At 33.5% G+C, this 27,577-nt stretch overlaps 1 protein-coding gene across 2 annotated transcripts in view; it reads left to right on the top strand.

The window, feature by feature from the left end:
- Positions 1-27,577, top strand: part of LRFN5 (leucine rich repeat and fibronectin type III domain containing 5) — a 244,753-nt gene that overhangs the window by 108,010 nt on the left and 109,166 nt on the right. For both annotated transcript variants that reach the window (XM_044230225.1, XM_044230224.1), the window contains exon 2: positions 2,676-2,847. The gene's annotated coding sequence lies outside the window, so the exon portion shown is untranslated. The remainder of the gene's footprint in view (positions 1-2,675; positions 2,848-27,577) is intronic.

Raw genomic sequence — 27,577 nt, 5'->3', positions numbered from 1 at the left:
TTTTGCCTATGTTTCCTGAGTTCTTTCAGATTTTAATGTTGACATTCAAGATAATTGTTGGAGGAAGAACCATATTTCTTGGGAATACATGTACATAAACAATAACGGTTGCCAAATTTTCTAAGACTGTGGAAGAAGGCCAACATAGCAACTACTTGGAAAAGGGACTGATCAGAATTTCTTATAAAGTGTTTTATTTCAAGATATTATCAAGTAGAAAAGGACATCTTTGTAAGACCACACCACAAAGTTGCAGTATTAGAATACCAATCTAAAACCTACTATTTTTGGCATTGTGCTGACCGAAATATATAGATTGAAAAACAAAACAAACCCCCCCCCCAAAAACTCAGGACCTTCTTTGTGTTTCTTTACTATAGAATCTTATGATGGTTTTCTGAAATCTTCATTTATAATATCAGATATAAGAGCATTGATTTGGAGTGAGCTAGCCTTAGATTAAGAATCTCAGCCCTTGTGAAGTAAATCTATGGTTTGACATTAAGTCCTTAGGGAAAAACAAAAAACAAAAACAAAACAAAAAGAATCTCAGCATTGCCTGGTGCTAGCTATATGACCCTGCCCAGGGTTAGCTGACTTATCTCTATCCCTACTTTTCATAGCAGTGTATAAGAATATGCATTTATTTCATTTGATTCTTGGGAGAATTGGTTTAGATAATAGATGCTTTTTGGAAGCTGGCAGATAATAAGTACTTAATAAAAGAAAAGGTAAGATGTCATTAATAAATGATATAACCATATATAAAAGGAACTTTGGGTTATTAGAATTTAGAAAGGGTTGTAGCAGTTACTATACTTTCCATGCTAAAATGAAGGCGTGGAAATACTGTTGATCATTAACCCATTTTTATTGTTAGTATAAAAATTGGAGACATTAATAATATTTGCTTTTGCTTTATACTACCTCTTTACAATAGAGAGGGAACATAATCAGAGTTTCAATAACAGGATTCTGGACCTAAACATTTTACTTCTAAGAATTTTATTATAAATGTATTCACTGATATGTGTACATAGATGTATACAGACATCGGTTATATCATCTTATAATAAAATCCTGGGCATTTGCTTATTTTCAACTAGGACACATTATGAGCAGATTATATTGTATGCATATGATAGATATTCACAGATAGAAATGAATAGGGTTGATGATAGAAAACAGGAGTGATCTTCATGGTGTATGAAATAAAAGAAATAGAGCAAAATAGGGAGATGTATAAAAATCCATACACAGACTCACATTCATACATGCATAAAGTATTTCTGAGAGGAAGTTCTGAAATTTGAAATTGGTTTCTTCTAAGGGGTACATGTCTTGCTTTGAAGGGAGATTTGCTTTTGTATTTCTTGTATTTTTTATCATGCATATAAAATGTAAAAATTAGCTTAAAATATTCATGGAAAGAAATAAATAACAAAGCAAACAATAGCTGTCTCAGGATGGTTGGCATATGATTGACTTATATTCATGTGTGTGTGTATGTGGTATAGCTGAGTTATTCTCTAATTCTCTAAGATGTATATTTCTTTTGTAATAAATATAATTTTTAAAGAGATAGAATCAGTTGGCAGATTCATAAAGGTAATTTGAAATGAACTTTATTCCACTTTACCATTAATCTGTGCACTGGTTTTTAGCATTTTTGTGTAATTTCAATATAAACTTTAAGCAGTAGCTTTGCTTTTTTTTTTTTTTAAGCCCTAATTATCAGCCATCTCAGGACAATATAATCACCTTCTTAAATTTTAACTTTATAAGATTATTCCCACATTTTTACAAATGGAGACAGCAGAAACAATAAACAAAACCCAAATTGTCTTTGTATCATCTTATATTGTTCTTAATAATACCCTTTGGAATTATATTATTCCTCACTTTTGCTTCTGCAGCTAAAATAAGTCATAGCTTAAATAAAAATAGAATGCCTTTGTTCATTTCAAAAACATTTTTAAAATGCAGCCCATTTTTGCATTGAAAGTGGTAATAGTTGAATATTAGTTGGCATTATTATATAGATGTTAGGGGGAAGAAAGTTAAATATTGTGTCCCATAAATGTAGGTCAGTTATTATTTAGGTTAACAGGACTCCCAGAAATAGGTAGAAATCAACAATCTTCTGACCTAAAGTTAAAATACAAGTCACACATCTGAGTAGTTCCTCCATAGACAGAGATGTGTTTAAATAAGTAGATTTTTTTCTTGAAGGAAATACAGGCATCGCAACATAAAACAATTTGCTGCTGTAAGGGCAGGATTTATGAGCTTCAGCCACTGTGACTGGCTGGCATCATGTGCTGGTACATAGTAGATGATGGTTAAACATTTCTTGACTTTTGTAATTTTTTAACATTAGTCTGCAATTGAATTAATTGAAATGTAAAGAAAATTGAACTATAGATCTTTCTGTTGTTTTAACTATCTTCAATTAGGAGATAAGAAAACGTCTATAGATGGAAGACAGAATGCTGACATATCTGTTGGAATCAGGGCCACTAGAGTGCCTTCTTATGTAAATCTGTTTAAATTCTATTTAGTGATATTCCTGGTATATTTTGAGATTGATCACACAGTTCACAGCAACTCTATTTTTCAAAGATACTTTATAAACATATTTTGATACACTTTTTTTGTGCTTGTCTCCTTTGAAGAGTCCCTGTAACCATTCAGCCAGGTGTTGGGAAGATATGTAGTAGCTGAGCGTCCTTCTGACACTATCCTCAGAATCAGCTTTGGAGATGCTTTTACCCTGTCCGTCTTCTTCAGCAGCCAGGCAGAGTGCTGACTCCTTCACAGCAGTGAAGAACTCTTCTGGCTCCAGAAGTAAGTTGACTACATTCAGTTTGATTGTTGCCAGTGCTTTTAAAAATAGTTAGAGGAGGTTAAGTGGAAATCTTGCAACTTAATGTACAAATTAAAACCAGGATTATTCATCACTGACTATTTCAATTTTTTGACTTTTATCTTTCTGGAGACAATAGTTACTACTTTTTATGTTGGTAACCTATCTCTTTGTGGGGTTTTCTGAGATTTTTTTCAGGATTGCTTCACATGATTACCATGATTCATATTTATAGCTTTGAGACATAGAGAGGGGAGAGATTAAAATAATAATGTTTGCACATGAGCAAATGCAGTCCTCATGACCATATATTTTATTAAAGTTGCTTATCTAATGAATTAAGAAGATGGAATCAAGTCTCTGGTCTTTTGATTCTTAAATATTGAGTTCCTTTTCTATGACTGTGATCTCCAGTAGTATATGGAGGGTAAGGGACTGGTGCAGGAAATGACATTTCTCTTGATTGGTTGGTTTACTGAGTGTTGTGTTCTCTGTGTCCTTGAAGGAGAGTTTCTGGCAACTTATAAATATGCATACTAAAAAATAAAAGAGAAATTACAGGTAGGAATGTGGATTGAAATTGGGACATGAAGGGATTATACCAGATGCATAATGTAATATATTATACACCACCCCCAGACCAGTTCCCAGATGCATATTTATCTTTGGGCTTTTTAATTACTAGATATATCAGGCAAATACAATAATTATCTGATTGTTTATATTTATAGGATTTGAAAAGTAAAAACAGTATTTTGGGGAATGTTCAGACTTCCCTAGTTCATACTTATAATCCTACTGTTTTGCCATTTTTCTAGTTTATTTCATTTAAATTTGATATATTTCTCTTTTCCCTTCTCCCAAATACTTGTATAGGCATCCCTTGCTTCTCTTAGGATATATTTGTGTCAAAATGTCACCATACAAAATGATTATGAATGCATTTTTATAGACAGTAAAAGTTTGATTTATCCTAGATAATTTATTTTAATTAGGTGCTTGGCAATTAAAATTTCCTTGAAGAGAATGGCTAGAACACACTTAATAATCTTAGTTATCTTTTACAACATATTACAGCTTCGATATGCCATCAACAGTTAGGTTTATGTCCTTAAGGGAACAAAGAGACTGTTGTTAAGAATTTATTTCTGAATTGTGGTGCTATCAATTGCATAGTTAAAACAGGGATTCGGTATGTTGTTGCTAATGTACTCAAAGTAATGTAGGACTACTTTTAAGACATAAACAAATAGGATATATTAATTTATATTGAAGTTAATTCATTACAACTATAACTAGCATCAAATGATGAGTCTGACTATGCAGAAGATAGATTACAAATCATTATTTTACTGTAGGTTTTATTCTGTGCATATTTTATTACCTTGCATGCTTTTTTTTACATCATTTATTCATTTCTTTTAAAAATTCTTTTCACTGTTTTTGTTCTTGTGTTTTTTATTGAGTAAAGCAACTTGAGGGAGACATTTCAGATTTTTCCAGGTTTTACTTTTTTTAAAGAAATGGAGGACCCCGACTAAGCTTGAGTTGATTTCACACATTTTGAAGATACAGAAATATATAAGGTTTGTTTCTTAAAGGCATCCCCACAAGAACCTATAGAGATTTTATATGTCTGAACAATAAATTAGATACTTAATAAATTTTTGTTTTCCACAGATAAAGCGACCTAAGTAACACATCTGACTTTATGAAAGCTGGTAACATAAGTAATATATTTACTCACATAGATTCTCTAGTGTAAATCACAAGACTAGTGAATTCAAATACATTTTCATTTACTAATGACTATAATCAAGGCCAAAGGATTTACTTAATTAACCTGGCAATAGAAGGCTAAACAGAAATAATTTATATATTGAGAAGGACTCTTCTGAGTTAATGCTTAATTCAATTTTTAAATTACCAGTCCATTAGTCTGTAGAAGTAGAACCTCCTTTTCCCTTTCTATTTTTTCTTTGGAGTAACATTAGGCTGAAAGTCTTGCATGGAATTAATCACCCTGAAAAAAGAGAAAGTAAATACATTCCTAATTAGGTTCCTCAAATTTCAAATAGCTCATTGAAAATTCATAGCACATCCATTAAAATCCCTTTAAAAATAAATGGAATACTAGGAACTTTCTTAGAAGAAGTAAAGCATGGAGAAGTAGTAAAATAATGAGACAATGGAATAGCTATTGTTACTCGTATAGGACAGTTGAGGTAGTGGTGGTGGTTATGATGCTTATTATTCTCATTGTGGCATTTTCAATTAGTCTTGGCCAATAAAATAGTACTTTCGTCTGTTTCTACTGTTCCTTCTTGTTTAACTAAAGCACTGTGAGAAAATTAAATAATAAATAATATCTGAACAGGAAATGTGAATGCCTATCTAAATATATACATATATATATAATTTACTATATACATAACAGTAATGATAATCTCTCTAGAAAGGTAATATGCCTTCTAAATTTTAAGGATTCTTACTGATATTAAATATATAATATTTTTTTCTGAAACAAATTTCCCTATCTTTAAGACTTGTAAATTATCAGCTCTGATAACATTGACAGTGACTTAATGTTTATCATCATAATAATATATTATCATTTGACACCTTCCAGTACTTTTGAATAGATATTAACTTCTTTGATTCTTATATTATCTTTATGAGGTATTTTAACAAATAGGCTCTCAACCACATATATATATATATATTTACATTTAATACCTTTGGGTATATATTTACATACTTGAAATTATCTTAGATGCTTGAGCCATTAAAAACACAGATGGAAGGGGCCCCTGGGTGGCTCAGTCAGTTAAGTGTCTGACTCTTGATCTCAGCTTATGTCTTTATCTCAGGGTCATGAGTTTAAGCTCCATAGTGGGCTGCATGCTCTGTGTGGAGCCTAGTTAGGGAAAAAAAAAAAGAGAAACAAAACAGAAGGAAAATTAGAAATATTGGTAGGAAAAAAAGTAATATGTTAACTATGAATGCTAAAATGGTTAATGAATTATGTTCAATAGCCCTGAAAGGTAGAGCAAAGAGGAAATATCTGCTCATTTTAAAAAAGAAGAGAGAGTTAAATTCTCAAAGAAAGGAAATTCTAAAAAGAAAAAAAAAGGCAGACTTTTGAAATGACTCTCACAAATACATGCATTCAGTGCCAGTCAATTCCAAATTAATTACATCTAATTACCTAAGTGCCTTAAATTTAACAATTTAACATGTTGCTAACTAACCTCTTGGTCATCTTGCCAAATACTCTCTTTTTTTTTTTTTTTTTAAGATTTTATTTACTTATTTGACAGAGAGAGATCACAAGTAGGCAGAGAGGCAGGCAGAGGGAGAGAGAGAAGCAGGCTTCCTGCGAGCAGAGAGCCCAATGCGGGGCTCGATCCCAGGACCCTGGGATCATGACCTGAGCTGAAGGCAGAGGCTTTAACCCACCGAGCCACCTAGGCACCCCTCTTTTTGATATTCTTGAGCTCCAAAAATATCACTGTATACCAGAAAAAATAGGAATCATCTTCTCTCCTTTCCCCTTCATTCTACAGATTCTATCACCTAATATAGTCAAATTTACTTGGAAAAATTTTCTTGAATTTATTCATTTTTCTCCATTCGGGACCATTAGTACCCTGGTCCCAACTACCATAATCTCTCCATGAGGCTAGTCCAGAGGCTTCCTAAATTATCTGCTCACACGCTTTGATGCACCAATTCTGCCTATTCTCCATAGGCAGGCCGAGAGAGTAATACAAAGTACAAACTGACATGTCCTACCTTTTTAAAGACCATTACTCTTAGAATATAGACAGAATTCCTCATCATGGCTTACTGTGCTCGAGTGTTTAGCACTTTCTAATTGTCCCCAACTTGTTTCACACTGTGCTACTCCCCTCTCTTGCATCCCAGGTATAGAGGTCACTCAGTCTTTCTTACACATCATGTGACCTACTCCCAAAGTCTTTGCATGTGGTTATTTCTCCCTCAGCAGATCACCATTCCCAACTCCTTTTTGCCTGGTATCTCAACATAATAGTCTCTTCCTTGGTAGCCTTTCTTGTTCTGGCTGACCTGATCATGTCCTGTTACATATGGTTTCACAGCACTGTATAACTGAAATCCATTTCAAGTTTATGTCTTTTCGTGCAGTTATCTAATGTAGACCTCCCTTTCAGAATGTAAGCACTATAAGGCCATGATCCATGTCCATTTTGCTCATCATGGAAACCTCTTTTTATTTTTTAGGTGCTATAAACATAGGCCTAGAGCCCCTCTCCCCCTTTTCCCCAGCACTGCCCCACTATGGGGGTTTCAAGGACATCAAATGTAATAGAATTTTTAAGCATCAATGATGAAATCTCTTTGTTTGGGGTTTTCTTGATGTCAAAGTTTGACCCAGTTTTATTGCAAGCTTGCCATTCTCAGTTGGTGTTTATTTTTCCAGTGTCTTTATACTGCTAGCTTCTCCCCTTCTTAATCTTGCTACATTCCTCAAGGTCTTAGTTTCTGATAGGTAATGGATCAAGACCCTGCCCTTATTGTTATGAAGCAGGTAGAAATGAATCCAATTGGAATTTTTGTTTAAAAGTAACTATAGATCAATAGGCAAGATAAAGGTAGTACAATGCAAAAATAACTACTATAAGATAACTAGTGATGGAAAGCTACAAATAGTCTTGTTAGCTCAGTGGAAAAAGAAGTTTTTCCATCTGAGATTATGCAAATATGCTACTTAGTATAAGTAGAATTTGAGCCTTAGAGATAGGTTTCAACATTGGAATATTGTTAATGTGCTGATGTATTGTCTCACTTAGGTAAAAATTCCAGAAGCTAGAGAGATAATGCACAGTTCTCCCAAAAGCCCTTAAGTACTGACACCAAAACTAAAAATGTCGTAGCTGGCAATACTTGATGTAGAAAGGCCACTGCTCTCTCTGTCTACTGTTAGTGTCAGCTCTGTGGGTTGCTAATAGCTCTCACTGTGATACTATACTATACAATATACTATACTATAGTTCTTACTGTGAAGTGCCCTGGGATGAGGTCGGAATAAATGTTTTGCTTTAGGAGGTAGTGATTACTTTACATTTAGGACCAGGCGAGATTGATGTCATGTGGAGAGTATTCCTGGCAACTGACATTAAATGTATGGCAACAATCTTAATTGCAAAGCATTGGCTATGAAACTCACAGAAAAAAAAAAATTTGTACAGACTTAACCCAAGTTATTATCCCAGTTATTGTGATGACCACCCTGTTTCATGCCTAGTTAACTTCCCTTCTATCACTGTAGGCTGCACTGGGGGTATTTTAACATATGTCAGATTTAGAATTCTCTGGGTAAACTGAGGTATCTCAGTTTACATCTCAGAGTGTAGGAGAATTTATAGCAAGGAAAGCAACTGGGGGTACAAAGACTTCATTTAGAGAAAAGTCTATGATTACTACAGCAAGAAACTCACAGACTAAAAGAATCCGTGTAGGCCACACTGATTATAAACACTAACTTAATATTACTAACGACTTATGAAGGGGAATGCACAATGAAATTATAGAACTACATAGAAATATGTGTGAGAAAAAAATCAGGGACTTTGTAGACATATCAATACCAGCTGGAAACATTAATAGTTTAGGAAAACCTAGGGATTTTATTTCGAAAAGTGTTAATTTAGAGATCTAAGACAGTTACCTTAGATTGTATGGTTTTGACACAGAAGTATTTAATATCTAGAATGTTGGAGAACCCTGAAGATATTTTATCACCCAGAGGGCTAAGTAACACACATCAATTGGGAATGTGAACAAGCAGGAGGAGAGAGATAGGTTAGACTCAAATGATTACCTTTTCCATCATCCTCATTACATAGGTAAAGCTGAATGATGACTGTGAATTGGCAGGTAGTAGCTTAGTTTCATTTGTCTAATTAATCTTAATCCTTCAGTCTTTAGGAATATTGAAGGTGTAATTTACTTGACATACAAAAGCATTTTCCCCCTGTATTTATATAAAATATCAGGAGCACAAGATTTGGCAACTGAGGTAAAAGCTTTGTTGCTGAGGTGAAAGCAGCTTTTTAAAGGTGACTGTTCGTCTTAGTGTCAGGCAATTTAATTCTAAATCCATAATAAGAATCTGGCTCTCTTTTTGATCACTTGCATGCAAATATGGACTAATGTTCTAAAGCCTGAAGTTTTAACATACTGTTTAATATCTGAAAAACAAATAACCTTTTAATACCTGCTTACTTATTTATGTCTTGAAGATAGAGTTCCATTACAGGAAAATGAATGCCTTTTAGATTATTTCAATACCTACTACAGTAATGACTTCAATGCAGAAATAATCCATAGTTGAAAACATACATTCATTATTTATAAGGAGACAGAAAAGGAGAGTAAACTTTTTTGTAAGGAGAATTCTCTACTTAAAAGAGATGACTGAAAAGGAAGTACTGACACAAATTATATGTAATTGTATATAATTTTAATGTAATATTTTCACTTAAGGTTATATTTTGGAACATTTTTCAATATTTCTTGTATGTATCTTGAAATGTAATGGTGAAACTTAAAATTTTAGGTCAGGTTTAGTTAAATAATGATTCTGTTTAATAACTCTAATAATGATGAGGTAGACCTATGGCAATCATGGATTTTGTTGATGTAGTTATATTCAAATGTCTCCAGTCTGGAAGCTGGCATCCACGAATGAGTCACATAATAGTGAGTCCAGCAGAAATACAACATCTGAATCACTTCTTGCATTTGTTCTCTATTCATCTTAATATGTAAGCAACTTTTATTAAAGGTATAGAGACATTCTTTAAAATCCTTTGGTAATGCTTTACTGTGGTTTGTGGGCAATTTCTCAGTGGTTTACCTGATTTCATTTGAAGACAAAATCCATATATATGACTCCTTGTGCAAGGGTATTCATGTATAGGGATCTATAATATCTCAGTATGGATCATAATGATAAGTAAGGACGATATTGAAGAAAATATCCAATAAGAATCTAGCAATCATCAAGTCTAAGTCCAGCTCATCTTTCTCCAGTCTTAGTATTATCGTTATAGTTATTTTTGTCACATGATACCCACATGAACAAGTAATTAGACCTCAGAAATTATCAAGTCTTTCCTCTACACCTAGGCAAGTATTTTGTTGAAATGGGTTTTTTTTTAAATGCTTTTGTTTCTCGGGATATTTCTTGAGCTACCTTCAAAAATAAGTGCAGACATTAATAAAATAGAAACTTCAGTCTATAAGACATACCATGATATGAAAAAGTCTAATTATAGATTCAATTCAATCTCAATCAAAATACTAGGATGTTATTTCATGAATATCAACAAACTGACTCCGAAGTTCATATGGACAGGCACAAGACACAGAATAGCCAACATAATATTGAAGAATAAAATGTTAGGGGACTGATGCTACCCAACTTTAAAACTTAACTATAAAGCTACTTACTGTAAAGCTACAGTAATAAAAAAGGTGTGGGATTAGTGAAAGAATAGTCAAATAGATCAGTGGAACAGAGTAGAGAGCCCAGAAATGGATCCCCATAAATATAGTCAACTCATCTCTGACAGAGGAACAAAAGCAGAACAATGGAGCAGAGAGTCTCTTCAACAAACAGTTCAGGAACAACTGGACATACACGTGTAAAAAATGAATCTAGACACAGATCTTAATACCTTGACAAAAGTTAACTCAAAATGGATCAGAGCCCTATGTGCTTATGCAGTACAATAAAACATCTAGAAGAAAACCTAGGTAACATTGTGTATGGTGATGCCTTTTGACATAAAACACCTGAGAAACAATCCAGGAAAATAACAGATAAGCTGAACTTCATTAAAGTTAAAAATGTTAAAAAGTTAAAGTTAAAATTCACTTGAAGTTCTCTGTGAAAGAGAACTTCAAGTGAATGAGAAGGCAAGCCACAGATTGGGAGAAAGTATTTACAAAAGACATATCCAATAAAGGACTATTATCCAAAACATACAAAGAACTTTCAGAACTCGACCATGAAAATACAAACAACATGCTTTAAAAAGGAGACAAAGACCTTAATAGATACCTCACCAAAGGATGTATACAGATGGCCCCCCAAAAAAATATGAAATATGCTCCACATCATGTGTCATCAGGGAAATGCAAAGTAAAACAACAATGAGCTGCTATTTCACACCTATTAGAATGGACAAAACCTGGACCACTGACAACGCAAGTGTTGCTGAGGATATAGAGCAACTGGAACTCATACACTGCTGGTGGGAATGCAAAATAGTACCGCACTTTGGAAGACAGTTTGCCTGTTCCTTACAAAATGAAACATACTCTTCCATATGATCCAGCAATCATCCTTCTTGATATTTGCTCAAAAGGCTTAAAAACATATGTCCATACAAAAATATGGACACAGATTTGTATAGCATCTTTACTCATAATTGTCAAAACTTGGAAGCAACCAAGGTGCCCTTCAGTAGGTGAGAGGATAAAGAAACTGTAATCCAGACGACGAAATTATTCAGGACTAAAAAGAAAGGAGCTATCAAGCCTTGAAAAGACATGGAAGAAACTTAAATGCCTGTTAGGTAGTGAAAGAAGCCAGTTTGAAAAGGTTACATCCTGTATGATTCCAACTACATAACACTCTGGGAAAGGAAAAATTACCAAAACAACAAAAAAGATCAGTGGTTGCCAAGTGTTTAGGGGTATGAGGGTAAATAGAGCATGGAGGATTTAGGGTAGTGAAAATACTCTGTGTGATGCCTTAATGATGGATATCTGTCCTTATATATTTGTCCAGACCCATAGAATGTGGAACACCAAGAGTGAATGAAAATATAGACTATGTATGGGTTTTTTGGTGATTATGGTGTATCAAGTTTACATTCATTATTTTTAGCAAATATTCCATCATAGTGGAGATTATTAATAACAGAAGAGTGTTTACATGTGTGAGCCAAGGAGTAGATGAGTAATTTCTTTGCTTTCCCCTCAATTTTGCTATGAATCTTAAACTGCTCTGAATAAATAGTCTTAAAAAAAGGGGGAGATATAAATGTATCCTTAGTTTCATTGTTGAATTTTCTTCTATGTTTCAGGTCTTAAATAAATTCTGTATATATTATGAGATATTATTATATATGTAATGCCCATATTTGATATGAAATGGTTTCTCATTCTCATATTAACTTGTATTTACTTGATTTATTAATAAGGTTGAGAATCTTTGCATGAGTTTATTGGCCTTTCAGATTTCCTTTTTGGTAAAGTCCTTTGTTAATTTTTATATTAGGTCATGTTTTTCTTATTAGATTATAGTAGTTTTTTAAAAATGTATTTTGCATTCTAGTCTTTTGTGGATTTCTTGAGTTATATAAAATTGCCCGTAATCTATGGCTAATGTTTTCTCTTTAATGATGTTTTACTCTATTCATCAAGGACTAGTTAAGTTCAGGGGTTGAGGTAGGACTTACGTATTTTTCTTCCTAAATGAGACACAAACTCATAAGATAATGAGTAATACACAGCTTTGTTGTAATGCCTGCACCAGACCCTTGACACTCAAAAGGGCATAAGTGGGGAATAATATATAGCTTATATTTTTTACCCACTCAGGAGTTGTTTACATACACTAAAGTAAAAGTAGAGTAGGGATTATAGAATTGTTGCTACAGCTGGCTGGTGCCCAAGGAAACTTGACCCTTTCTCATCCAGACAGGGGAAGCAGCACCTCCCTCTGAGAGTCTGCAGGTCTGACAGTAGTGGTGATGTGGATGAGATTATGTTGCCTCAGACTGTACTGAGGAGATGGCCATTAAATAGCCTCTTTTATGGTGTCAGCTGAGAGTTTTCCTACATCGTACTTAGTGTAGGTCTGTGAGCAATCTGGGGCTTACCTAGTAACCCAGACATAATTTTTAAATATAAAGCTGCCACCAAATTTAACATATCATACATAGGATGGATCTCTGAATTCACTGTATTTTATTGTCATTAAGTTTTCATCAGATTTTTTTAATATCTACTAATTATAGTTCTTAATTTGAGAAAGTAAATCATTTTTACAAAGAGGAATTTGAATGAAGGATCCCAAGCTCCAAGAAAGGGAATGTCCCCAGCAAGTCCTTGTCCAGATAAAATATTTTCATTTTAATTTGGCAAATTTATCAACTGTTTCTTTTGGTTTGGGGAATATGGAGTTTCTTTCTTGCTTGCTTTTTTTTTTTTGCATTGTTTAAGCTATTCTCTGTTATTGAAGAAATAAAGATATTTTCTTATATGTTTTTTTAGTATTTTAAAAATCTGTTCACTTTTTTATATAGTGTGGAAATTAACATGGATTTGGAGTTAAGTTCAGTTCTACTTTCTTTTTTTCCATACTGAAAACCAGTTGTTCTAATGCTGGTTATTGAAAATGCCATTCATTCCCATTGAATTGAAACTCTAATGTTGCCATAACCAGAGCTTTCATATATGCACAGACATATTTCTTGGTTTTTCTGTCTTATTGTTCTCCTCATCAGACCTGCACAAGTACCATGCTATAATTTAATTATTCTACTTACAAGTTTTGATTATAAAATAAATGAATCCACTGCTTTTGTTTCTCCTTCAAGATTTCATTGGCTAATAATGTTGGCTTTTTATTTTTTATTCCTCTGTTTCAATTTTGGGAATGGGCAAGTTTGGTGAAAAAAATCATGTGTTAAATTTTACTGGAGTTACATTTGCTATACTAATTTTTATTTTGGTTTGGGAAAACATAGTTTTTAAAAAAATATTAAATTTATCTATCAATGAACTTATTCAGGTCCTATAATAAAGTTTTATTTCTTTCTCCTTATAAGTCTTGCATTTTTTTCTATTTCTTCACAAACTTTTGTGTTTTTATGAATGAGCTTTTAAAATGTTATATTTTTTTAAAAGATTGTGTCTATATAGTAATATTGTATTTTATTCTTATGTCTTCTAAGGAACCTTGATAAACATATTAGTTTTTGTTATTTGCAGTGGTTCTTATAATTATATAATTTTATTTATATATTTATACGAATAGAATTACTACAATTTCCTTTGTATTATATTTCTATTATTTAATTGAACAGGTTAGGAGATCTCTTAAATAGTGATCAATGCAAATGGTGAATGTGGCCATTCTTACATTTTTCTGGACTTTAAGGGTACTGTTTCTCATGTTTTGCCATAGTGGATGATGTTTGTTTTAGATCCTTTTATGGTAAGTACTGATTTGGGATATATACACTTTTTTCAAATTATAAAAGCACAATTGTACTTTATACCATTTTCTCTGTAGTGAACATTATATGGAGTTTCTATTGCAATAATCAGTTTAAGTTTTTAATGGATCATGATGATGGAGCTCATCAAAAGCTAACCCAGTGTCTGACTGTCTTTAATGTGTTATTTTTTTCCCCAATTTACACTGTAGTCTGCATTAAAATACCATTATGGAAACTCATGGCTTATTATTATTATTTTTTTAATTTGGGTTGGGGAAGGGCGGGATTATGCTTTGAAATCCTCAAAATGAAATAATACTCATTTTTTTAGAATTTCTTCCACCTCCAGAATCATGTCCTCTACTTCTATAAAGCTTGATTTTGGCATATTTAAATACAAAATCTTTATGATAACTGGAAATAGAATGATCAATCTAATTTCTAGTTGGACTCTAGAAGTAAGTAGGAAATACATTTTTTAAATAAAAAAAACAAGTAAGTAGATAATCACATAATTGAATAGAATTTTAAAAGAGCTTGACTTTATTTACAGTTGAAAGACTAGGGACTATGAAAAGATTTTTCATTTGAGCTTCCACAGACAATTAATGGAAGAAACTGGCTTATCTTCTTCTAAGATATAACTTTAAAATTTTATAGCTCTTTTTGGGCCTGTTTTATGGATAAAATCTCTTGGCTTTCCATGTTTCAATTTATTTCTTTGATCTTCCTCTCTCTAAATACCTCTGTTTACTTCCATTGGCCAGTGGTCATTGTTGTTATGATTACTATCATGATTATGGCTTAATGTTTTACTTAAAAATTTCTTCTTATTTTATTGGAACATTTAACACTTACAGAAAGGTTCATAAAACATATGTACATTTTAATAAATAACTACATTGTGGGTAACTGAAACTAGCACTTACTTCAAGAAATAGAACATTGTCATCATCCTTCTTTGCTTCTTATCTGAAATGTTATAAAATAATCTAAGCTATGTGATAATAATTTGTTTTCTTTTAGAGTTTCACTTCCTATATAAACTTCTTTAACCAATATTTTTACTTTTGTCAGATTTTGAACTTTATAGGAGTGGATTAATATTGTACTTACCATTTGTAACTTGTCTGTTTTGCTTATAATTCTGCTTTTAATATTTTAGAATGTATTTCAATTGTTACATATAGATGCAAATTGTAAATATTCATCACTTTATAGTGGCATATTAATATACTAAAATTTATTTGTCTCTTTTTAATGGATGTTTAGTTTATCTCAAGTTTAAAGGTATGCAAATAAAGAACATTTTTGCATATACACATAGATTTTTCAGCAGATATCCTATATGTACTTTGTTAGATTTCCACTCACTTATTTAGTCCAGTTTTTTTGGTCAGTTCTCTAAAGTTTTCTAAAGGATTATATCATTTGCAAAGAATTTTTTTCTTCCTTCCCAGTCTATGTAACTTTTATTTCCTTTTCATGTCTTATTGTGTTAACTAGGTCTCCAAGGATGCTATCGTATAGGAGTGCTGAAAGGGAGCATTCTTGCATTGTTTCCAGTCTTTTTTTTTTTTTTTCCAATTTATTTATTTTCAGAAAAACAGTATTCATTATTTTTTCACCACACCCAGTGCTCCATGCAAGCTGTGCCCTCTATAATACCCACCACCTGGTACCCCAACCTCCCACCCCCCCGCCACTTCAAACCCCTCAGATTGTTTAGTTTGTTGATATTATGGAACATTGATTTTCAGTTTTTGAAATACCCTTGTATGCCTAGAATAACTCATTTATCTATTATTTATTTTATCATTGGATTCAGTTTGTTAATGTTTTAAGGATTCTGACATTTATGTTAAAGAGAATTCTTGGACTGTAATTTTCTATTCTTATAGTCTCTTTATCTGGTTTTAGTATTAGGCTAATGCCTGCCACATAGAATGAGTTAAGGAGTGCTACTTCTGCTTCTTTTTTTATGGAAGAATTTGTATAGAATCAATATCATTTCACATTAAATGTTTGGTAGAATTCACCAGTGAGTTAGTTTAAGTAGGTGCTTTGATTGTTAGGAAATTAATTGTTGATTCAATATCATTAAGAAATAGAGCCTATTCTCTTATTATGCTTTTAATGTCCATTCAGTCAGTGTAGATGACACTTTTATTTCTGATATTAGTAATCTGTATCATCTGTTTTTATTTTTTTGTTTTTGTATTTGTTTTGATTAGCCTGTTGAGAAGTTTATCAACTTTATCAATCTTTTTTTTTAAGATTTTATTTATTTATTTGACAGAGATCACAGGTTGACAGAGAGGCAGTTAGAGAGAAAGGAAGGGAAGCAGGCTCCCTGCTGAGCAGAGAGCTTGATGTGGGTTTCTATCCCAGGACCCTGGGATCATGACCTGAGCTGAAGGCAGAGACTTAACCCATGGAGCCACCCAGGTGCCCCTCTCAATCTTTTCTAACACTCAGATTTAGGTTATGTTGATTGTTTTCTATTATTTTTCTGTTTTTTATTTAATTGTTTTCTTCTCTGATTTTTTTATCATTTGTTTTCTTCTATTTACTTTAGTTTAATATTGTTCACCTTTCTCTATGCTCCAAGGGTGGAAACTTAGGTTATTGATTTTGTATCTTCTTTTTTCTAATATATGGATTTCATGCTACAAATTTCCCTATAAGCAGTGCTTTTGCTGTATTTTGCTTTTTTGATCATTAGTATTTTTTTTCCATTTAGTTCAGAATATTTCTACATTCCCTTGAGACTTCTGAGCTATTAGTTAGAAGTGTGTTTCTTCATATCCAATTATTTTTATATTTTGAGCTCTCTTTTTTATTGGTTTAATAACATTACTTTTCATAGTCAACTAAGAACATATTCTCTGTGTTTTCTATTCTTTTATATTTGTTAAGGTGTGTTTTATGGCTCGGATTGTGCTCTGTCTTGGTGAATGTTCCATATGAGCTTGAGAAGAATGTGTTCTGCTGTTGGGTGGAGTATTCTATAAGTGTCAGTTATTTCAAGCTAATTGGTGGTTCAGTTTAGTTCTAATTTTCTGCCAGCTGGAACTTTCAGTTACTAAAAGAGGGATATTGAAGTCTCCAGCTACAATAGTGGGATCATCTGTTTCTCTTTGCAGTTCTGTCAGTTTTTTCCTCATGTCTTTTGATGCTCGGCTATAAGGTACATGCATGTTAATGACTGTTATGTCATCTTGAACAATTGACTCTTCTCATTATGTAATGTTCTTCTTTATCCATAATAATCTGTTCTGAAGTCAGCTTTGTCTAAAATTGAGTTATGTCAACTTGTTTTTTGTTTTCTGATTAGTATTAGTATGATCTATCTTCATCCTTTTTATTTTTTAGAATTTTTTTTTAAAGATTTTATATTTATTTATTTGACAGACAGAGATCACAAGTAGGCAGAGAGAGAGGAGGAAGCAGGCTCCCTGCTGAGCAGAGAGCCTGATGTGGGGCTTGATCCCAGGACCCTGGGACCATGACCTGAGCTGAAGGCAGAGGCTTTAACCCACTGAGCCACTCAGGCGCCCCTCTTCATCCTTTTTAATCAGTGCTTCTTTATATGTAAAATAGGGTTCTTGTAGAAAACATATAGTTAAGCATTTTTTAAACTTGAACCAGATAATCTCTATATTTTTCTTGGAATATTTATACCATTTCTATTTAAAATGTTGTTGAAATAGCTGGATTAATTTTTGCAGTGTTTTAACTTTTTCTCTTCATTGTACTTGTTCTTTTTAATTTTGTAACTGCTTCCATTTTTCTTACTCTTCTGATTTTAGTTGAACATTTTATATGATTTCATTTTCTCTCTCCTCTTAGCATATTAATTATACATTTGTTTAAAAGATTTTTTAAGTGGTTGCCCTAGATTTTGAAAAATACATTTACAGGGCACCTGGGTGGCTCAGTTGTCAAGCTTCTGCCTTAAGTTCAGGTCATGATCCCAGACCCTGAGATGGAGCCCTGCATCAGGTTCCCTGTTCAGCAAGAAGCCTGCTTCTCCCTCTCCTACTCCCCCTGCTTGTGTTCCCTCTCTCAGTCTCTCTCTGTCAAATATATAAATAAAAAATATTTAAAAAGAAGAAAAATACATTTACTTCTAATTAAGTCCACTTTTAAATAACGCTATACTAGTTCACAAGTATGCATGTAACAGAGCATTCCCAATTTCTTCTTCCTATCCCTTGTAGTATTGTCATTCATTTTACATAGCCATGTATTATATTCGTGTAAAACATTGTTATGATTATGATTATGCTTTTGAAATAAATAGCTATCTTTTAAATCAATTAAGAATAAGACAAGTATTTTACTTTCATTTTTTCCTTTTCTGATGTTTTTCTTTTCTTTATGTTAATCCAAATTCCTGACTTACATTATTTTTTTCCTCCCTAAAGAATTTCTCTTCACATTTATTGCAGAACCTGTCTGTTTGTGATGAATTACATCAGATTTTATTTTGTCTGATTAAATCTTCATTTTTTACTTTAGAAGAAAAATGTTGCTGGACACATTGGTTTATTTTTTTAAGTACTTCCTGTGTTTTAATCGACTTTCTTGTTATATGGTTTCTGATGAGAACCCAAATATAGTTCTCACCCTTATTCTTCAATAAGTAAGGCGATTTTCTCCTTCTGGTTTCTTGCAACATTATGTCTTTATCTTTGGTTTACTGCAGTTTGAATATAATATGCCTGAGTGTAGATATTTTTAAAATATTTTTTTCTGTGTGATGTTCTCTTAGCTTCCCTAGCTTACCTTCCCTGCTGTTTGTTTTTAATATTAGAAAAATTTTGCCATTATTACTTCAAATATTTCTTTTCCATTATCTGTATCCTTTCCCTTTGATATTCCAGTTGCTTGTGTTTCACCCTTTGAAGTTCTGCCACAGTTCTTGTATGTACCATCCCCCACCCCCAACTTGTATTTTAGTCTGGAAAGTTTCTATTGACATATCTTTAAGCTTATTCATTTTTTCCTAGTCTACTAATGAATACATTAAAGGTATTCTTTATTTCTGTTAGTGTATTTTTAATTTCTACCATTTCTTTTTAATCAATTTTCTTAGAGTTGCCATTTCTCTGCTTATATTATTTATCTGTTCTTGCATGGTGTCTTCTCTTTCTTTTATAGCTAGCTCTTAATGAATTAATCATAGTTATTTTAAATTTTGTCTCTGGTAACTATAATATCTGAGTCCTATTCAAGTTTTGTTCTGATGCTTGGTTTGTGTTTCTTGCTTTTGTCATACCTTGTGTTTTTTAAAAAAATTAAACATCAGACATATACTGGATAAAAGGAATTGAAGTAAATAGCACTTCGCTGAAGATTTATATTAATCTGACTAGAGATGGGCTTTCTTGAATGTTTATTGTGTGTAAGTAAGTGCCGGAGTCTCAAATTCTTCTAGTGTCTTTGTTTTTGTCTTCCCTCATAACTTTGTGCTTCTCTTTGTACTTCTCCTTGGAAAAAGTCTTTGCCTTGTAGCTAATCCACTCTGAGTATATTGGAGCTCTGTTTTCTAGGTAGCAAGTGGGGAAAGGGAAATCTGCTATAATCTTAGGATTTAGTCTGTCTTTGTCTTTTTTTACCATTTACATAACCTGTAGGTGAAGTGTGACTCTTGTCTGTGATCTTCCGAAGTTTTTCTATGGATTCATAGCTTTTTCCTCTTATTAGGTGAGTAAAAAAGACTAAATGTGACTTTGGTGGTTGGGAATCTTTTTCAGGAGGCCTAGAGGCAGAACAAGGCTCAGGTAAAATCTTTTTCTTTGAAGAGTATGCCTTTGTTATGGAGAATGATCTGAATGTATTTAAACATGGTTAGTTTCCCCTTCCCTCTGCTAGAAACACAAGATTATTCTTCTCTTTTCCCTCTGAGTCCATCTGGGTGTATGCAGGTAAAAGCCATCAGTGTGGGGGATCTTAAGACTTGGCTTCACTTTTACTCTCATCTTTCAGCAATTTAGCAAAATTACTATTAAATTATTCTTAACAATTTATGATTCTAGCAGCTTCTGCTCCAGATGTTTCTCTGGATGCATCTGGTTTTCCAGATTTCATACTGGCAGTTTTTCTTGTGACTTCAGTTCTCTAATTGGCCCAAGAAAAGTCACTGATATTTTGTTTGTTCAACTTTTTTTATGGTACAAAGACTAGAATGACAACTTCCAATTCCTTTACATGTTGGTGAAGAAAGCTTTTCGGTCTTTTTATTCTTTCCTAGCTTTACTGAGATATATTTGACATATTGTGTAAATTTAAGATGTAGGATGTGATGATTTGATACACATATGTATTGTGAAGTATTTACCACAATTTGGTTAATTAATATATTTTCACCTCACATTATTGCCATTTTGTTTCTTTTGTTATGAGGAGAACATTAAAGGTCTGTTCTCATAGCAGCTTTCAAGTTTGCACTACAGCCTTGTTAACTATCATCACCATGTATTATATTAGCTCCCCAGAACTTATTTATCTTATGACTGAAAATTTGTACACTTTGACCCAAATCTCCCCATTTCCCTCACCCCTTAGTTCCTGGCAACAACCATTCTGTCTCTATGAATTTGGTATTTTTAGGATCTACATGTTAGTGAGCTCAATAGCTTATACAGTATTTGTCTTTCTCTTTCAGTCTTTTGAAATGTAGCCACTCAGAGGATTTAATTTGTTGATGACTAGTTTAATTTTGGCTGATGACTAATAAACTTAAAGCCAACTTTTTGTATGTTTATTGTCCTTTTAGATATTCTTTTAAATGCATTGCTGTTTAAGACTTTACCTGTTGTTTTTTTTTTTTTTTCTAAGTAGTCTGTCCTTTTCTCAGTGACTCGTAGAAGGACTTTATGTATTCTCAATGTGTCCTTTATCAAATATGTGTTACAAATATGTCTCACTCTGAGTTTTTGCCTTTTTAATTTTATAATGGTAGCTTTTTTTTTAAACCAAAAGTAAATCATTTTATTTTTTTTTCCAATTTATTTATTTTCAGAAAAACATTATTCATTATTTTTTCACCACACCCAATGCTCCATGCAAGCCGTGCCCTCTATAATACCCACCACCTGGTACCCCTACCTCCCACCCCCCCCGCCACTTCAAACCCCTCAGACTGTTTTTCAGAGTCCATAGTCTCTCATGGTTCACCTCCCCTTCCAATTTACCCAAATTCCCTACTCTTCTCTAATGCCCCTTGTCCTCCATGCTATTTGTTATGCTCCACAAATAAGTGAAGCCATATGATAATTGACTCTCTCTGCTTGACTTATTTCACTCAGCATAATCTCTTCCAGTCCCGTCCATGTTGCTACAAAAGTTGGGTATTCATCCTTTCTGATGGAGGCATAATACTCCATAGTGTATATGGACCACATCTTCCTTATCCATTCATCCGTTGAAGGGCACCTTGGTTCTTTCCATAGTTTGGCGACTGTGGTCATTGCTGCTATAAACATTGGGGTACAGATGGCCCTTCTTTTCACGACATCTGTGTCTTTGGAGTAAATACCCAGGAGTGCAATGGCAGGGTCATAGGGAAGCTCTATTTTTAATTTCTTGAGGACTCTCCACACTGTTCTCCCAAGAGGCTGCACCAACTTGCATTCCCACCAACAGTGTAAGAGGGTTCCCCTTTCTCCACATCCTCTCCAACACATGTTGTTTCCTGTTTTGTTAATTTTGGCCATTCTAACTGGTGTAAGGTGATATCTCAATGTGGTTTTAATTTGAATCTCCCTGAGGGCTAATGATGATGAGCATTTTTTCATGTGTCTGATAGCCATTTGTATGTCTTGATTGGAGAAGTGTCTGTTCATATCTTCTGCCCATTTTTTGATGTGTTTGTCTGTTTCGTGTGGGTTGAGTTTGAGGAGTTCATTATAGATCCTGGATAATGGTAGCTTTTAATAAGAAGCCCTTATATTTATTTTTAATGCAGTACAATTTATCAGTGTTTTCTTAGCTTTTACTTACTGATTTTTGGAAGCTTCTGTAGTCTCTAAGCCATGAATAGTACTGTCCTATGCTATTTTCTAGAAGCTTAATTATTCTGCCTTTCACATTTACAAACACAATCTATTTGGCATTGGTTTTTGCATATAGTGTAAGGTAGGATGAAGATTTATTTTTTTCTTATATTAGGACTTATATGACTTATTAATACATTTTTCTTTACTCCTCTGCTATATTCTGCCACTTTTCTTAAAAATTATGTATACATAATTAACATGAACACTTAATGTATGGCAAATATGACAGAGTTCAATAATGAAATGACAGTAGTGTTTTGGATACCTTATTACATCCCTCACTTTATTTGGTTCTATCTATACCTATACCATACTACCATAATTAATGTAGCTTTAGTATAAGTTTTTTTTTTTTTTTTCTCTAATTTATTTGACAGAGTGAGATCACAAGCAGGCAGAGAGGCAGGCAGAGAGAGAGGGAGAAGCAGGATCCCTGCTGATCAGAGAGCCCGATGTAGGGCTCGATCCCAGGACACTGAGATCATGAGATCATGACCCGAGCCAAAGGTAGAGGCTTTAACCCACTGAGCCACCCAGGCACCCCAGTATAAGTTTTGTTATCTGGTAGTGCTAATCCTCCAACACTGTTGTATTTCGTAGTAGTCCTAGCTTTTCATAGCAGGTTTTATTGCAACCATAGTAGTAATTTAAATTTACTTTATTGTTTATTTTTTCCTTTATCTCCATTTTTAAAAAGACTTTATTTATTTATTTGACAGAGAGAGAGAGAAGGAGAGAAAGAGAGAGAGAGAGCATAAGCAGGCAGAGATGCTGAGGTAGAGGGAGAAGCAGGCTCCCCACTGAGCAGGAAGCCTCACCCAGGGCTGGATCTCAGGACCCTGGGATTGTGACCAGACCCCAAAGCAGCTGCTAAACAGACTGAACCAAGCCCTATCTCCATTTTTTCCTATCCTATTTTTTATTTTCCTCCCCTAAAGGACTCTCATTGGCATTTCCATTATTGTGGGTAGGCTGCTAATACATCTTCTTTTTTTGTTTAGCTGATAATGTCTTCATTTTTCTTCATTTATAAAAAGCTTTTAATATTTGAATGCACATTTAGTATCATGTACTCTGAAAGAAATTGACATTTTGATTTCTGTTATTCTGAAATCTGTTTGAATGATATTACTATAGACACTCTAGCTTCGTTGATAGTATTTGCATGATCTATTTTCCACCTTTTTGCTATTATATGTTTGCATTTTCAAATTGAAAATGGCTTTCTTTTAGGGCACCTGGGTGGGATAGTCGGTTGAATGACCAAGTGTTGGTTTCAACTCAGGTCACGAACTTAGGGCAGTGAGAATGAGCTCCGTGTTAAGCCCTGCACTCAGCAGGGAGTCTGCTTGGGATTTTCTGCCTCTGCCCTATGCTTTTGTGTGTTCTCTCTCTCAAATAAATAAATAAAATCTTAAAATGGATTTCTTTTAGAGGACGTATTGTTGGGTCTTGTTTTCATATGTGATTTGATCATTTCTGCCCTTTAATTATAATGCTTATACCACTTATATTTCATATGATTAGAGATATGGTTGGGTTTTAATTTTTCATTTTGCTACTTGTTTTCTATCTGTCTTATGTATACTTGGTTCAATTTTTTCCTCTTTTCCTGCTTTCTTTTAGAATAATTGAGTATTTTTATTATTCCATTTAAATTTTACTTATAGATTATATAGTTTCACCTCTTTGTTTTATTTTTTCAGAGTTTGTTCTAGGGTTAATAATATGCATCTTTAATGTATCAGTTTACTTTTAAATTATATTATACCATATTACCCATATACCATATCACATATACAATGGACTATGCCCATATTTCTGCTCTTTTGTCATTGTTGTAGGTTGTAGAATGTAGAACAATAATACTGTAGAACTCTACTTATGTAGAAGTAAAATATGTAATATAATCAACATGTATAAAGTAAAATAAAATCTACAACTATTATTTTTAAACTATTGTAAAGAGATAAACAATGAGAAAAATATTTTATATTACCTACATATTTACCATTTACATAACTTAATTCTATCTAGAATCATTTTCCTTTTATCTCAGTTATCTTAACACTTCTTTTTTTTTCTTTTTTTTAAAAGATTTTATTTATTTATTTGACAGATCACAAGTAGGCAGGGAGGCAGGCGGGGGGGTGGGGAAACAGGCTGCCCACTGAGCAGAGAGCCTGATGCGGCCTTGATCCCAGGACCCTGAGATCATGACCTGAGCCGAAGGCAGAGGCTTAACCCACTGAGCCACCTGACACCCTCATTCCTGGTATTTTTTAACATGGATACCAGTCACAATAAATTTTGTATTGTTGTTTGTTGGTTTTGAAGAGATCCCTAAGCGGATCTCTGAAGTCTCCCTGTAGCTTCCTTTTCTCTGATATCTGCATATATATTCTAGACCCTTGACCTCTGTGAACTCTGATCCCTATCCACATAATCAGGAAGATTGCTGGTTTCAGTTTGGGCCACTCCTCCCCTTGTTAGAACATGGAAATTGCCTTCAGGCAGGAAATGGAGACAATTTTAGGATAATCTCATTGCTGTTTTTCTATCAGGAATTATATTTCTGGGCTATCTGTTGTCAATTATAAAAAACTATGATAGAATATTATACAATATGTTATAAAATATATCACATTTTGTATACTTTTTCTAGTTTAGAAGGTGAGAGTGTATATCAGTCGCATTTACTTCATCATAGCTGGAAGCAGAAATTTCTATTTTTACTTAATTTTTGAAGAAAAATTTTCTTGGGCATAGTATTTTAAGTTTGTGGATATTTTGTTTCATTTCATTGCTTTCTAGTTTCCATTGGTCCTTTAATTTTATTTTTCTTTGAAGGATTTTGAAGGAATAATATGTTTTCTCTTACTGGTGTTTAGATGTTCTCCTTGTGTTTGTTTTGTGTCAGGATTTTTTTATGCTGCAACTACATGAGTGTTATAGACTGAATATTTGTGTTCTCCCCCAAATTTATATGTTGAATTCCTAACCACCAGTGTGATGGTATTTGGAGATGAGGCCTTTGGGAAGTAACTAGGGTTAGATGAGGTCATGAGAGTGGGGCCCTAATGATGGGATGGGTTGAGTGACTTTATGAAGAGATGCCAAACACATTTGTGCCTTCTGAGACTAGCCATCTGCAAGGCAAGAGAACTCTCGTCACACCACACAGGCACACTCATCTCAGACTTTCAACCTCCAGACCTGTGAGAAAGTAAACTTCCACTATTTAAGTCACCTGGTCTTTGGTGTCTTATAATGGCAGCCTGTGCAGCCTAAGACAGTGAGATATACCTTTTTATTTATTATGCCAGAGTTTATAGGTTTTCTTGAATTTCTTGATACCTTTTACCAGCTATGAGGAATACTGTTCATTGTATCTTTGAATATTACTTCTTCCCCCGTGTCTGGAAGTCAGGTCATCTGGGACTCCAGTTACATGTACGGTGTATCTGTTCACAATGTTCCATGTAGCTCTTTGTTTTCTTTTCTGGATTCCCAAGCATCATTCCTCTTAATGCTTAATCTAGATATGGTCTTCCAATATCGTTCTCCAAATTTCTAGTTTTTCTTTAAAAATGTCTACTCTCAGGCGCCTGGGTGGCTCAGTGGTTTAAGCCTCTGCCTTCAGCTCGGGTCATGATCTCAGGGTCCTGGGATCGAGCCCCACATCGGGCTCTCTGCTCAGCGGGGAGCTTGCTTCCTCCTCTCTCTCTCTGCCTGCCTCTCTGCCTACTTGTGATCTCTCTCTGTCTATCAAATAAATAAATAAAAATCTTTAAAAAAAATGTCTACTCTCCTACTAAATCTATCTATGGAGTTCTGAATTTTTATTCTAGAATTTATGTTTGAAGTTTTAATAAGCTATACTTTTCTTACATATTTCTAAATTTTGTCATTTAACTTGTAGTTCATATTAAATTTATTTTAAGATTTGTGTCTGGCAACCAACAAATCAAAAAGTTCAATATCTTGTATCTTTTATAATTGTATATTTTACTTTTTTCCATGAAGTCAAATATTGCCTTTCTATTTGGCTGCTTATTTTTTTTAATTTTGTTCCAAATATTGGATATGAAAATAGTTTGAGTATATGGATGGTATTTCAGCAGACAAAATCACATCCAGAGTGTACTTTTGCTAAGAAAATGCAGGTAAGGTGAGGGATGTTCACTTCAATCCAATTAAGACTTGACTTTAGTCCTTCTGAAGACTGATCTATTTGTAGTTCGCACTTGTTCTTAGATGAAGCCTAACACTTGTTCTTAGATGAAGCTCTTCTTCATCCAGTGTAAAATTCTTGTATGTTTACTAAGGCCATTCCTGTTTTGAAAGCCTATTTAGAAATCTCCTTCTTTTGTTTGTTTATTTGTTTGGCTTCAAACCCTGGAACTCTCAAAAGCTGTGTTTAGCATCTTTGCCTGTCGTTTTGTTCTAATTCACTGCAGAATGAGAAGTTGCCTTTAGGTTTATAGTGACCAAATGTCTGAATCACTTTGGGGTTACAGTAGAGAACTTTCCTTTTCTTCTGGATCTTGCCACAAACTTTCACTACCTTAGTTACTTTAAACAGACAGACACAGAGACACACCCACTTTTTTTCTGGAGGGTTGGTTCATATCAAACTAGTAATTGTCAAAACAAGAAGTTCTAACAGAGTTTTATGTTTAGATTTTTGTATCTAACAAATTCAGTGAAATTTCCTCTTTATTTTAATAATATATCTGTAGATTTTATGTACTTTCTACTCCAATTATATTAGAATTTATGGACAATAAGAACTTTGTTTTGTCCTCTACAATTCTTTTTTTTTTTTTAAGATTTTATTTATTTATTTGACAGAGAGATCACAAGTCGGCAGAGAGAGAGGGGGAAGCAGGCTCCCCACTAAGCAAAGGGCCTGATGCGGGGCTCAATCCCAGGACCCTGAGATCATGGCCTGAGCCCAAGGCAGTGGCTTAACCCACTGAGCCACCCAGGTGCCCTGTCCTCTACAATTCTTATTTAATTATTTTTTTTCTTGACCTACTCTGATAGATAAACATTCAGTAGAATTTTGAATAGAATTTGTAATGGAAAGCATCATTATTCTTTACCTTAAAAAAGAAATTCAGCAAGTTACAGTTTCACTATAAATATTATGTGTGCTTTCTTCTCTAATCTTGATTGGCCAGTAATCAATTTTTAATGTTAATGACTAGGATATTATCATCCATTTTTTTCCTCCACATCTGCTAAGATCACTGTATGATTTCACAATGTCTAAGTAGCTTTACATTCCAGATTAAACTTCTGTTGGTCATGATATATGATCCTTTTTATGTTTTATTGAATCTGATTTGCTAATATTT

The sequence above is a fragment of the Neovison vison genome, chromosome 13 (assembly GCF_020171115.1).
Source record: "Neovison vison isolate M4711 chromosome 13, ASM_NN_V1, whole genome shotgun sequence".
Lineage (NCBI taxonomy): Eukaryota > Metazoa > Chordata > Mammalia > Carnivora > Mustelidae > Neogale > Neogale vison.
Note: the sequence above shows the minus strand (reverse complement) of the source record. Positions and strands in the feature narration are given on the sequence as shown.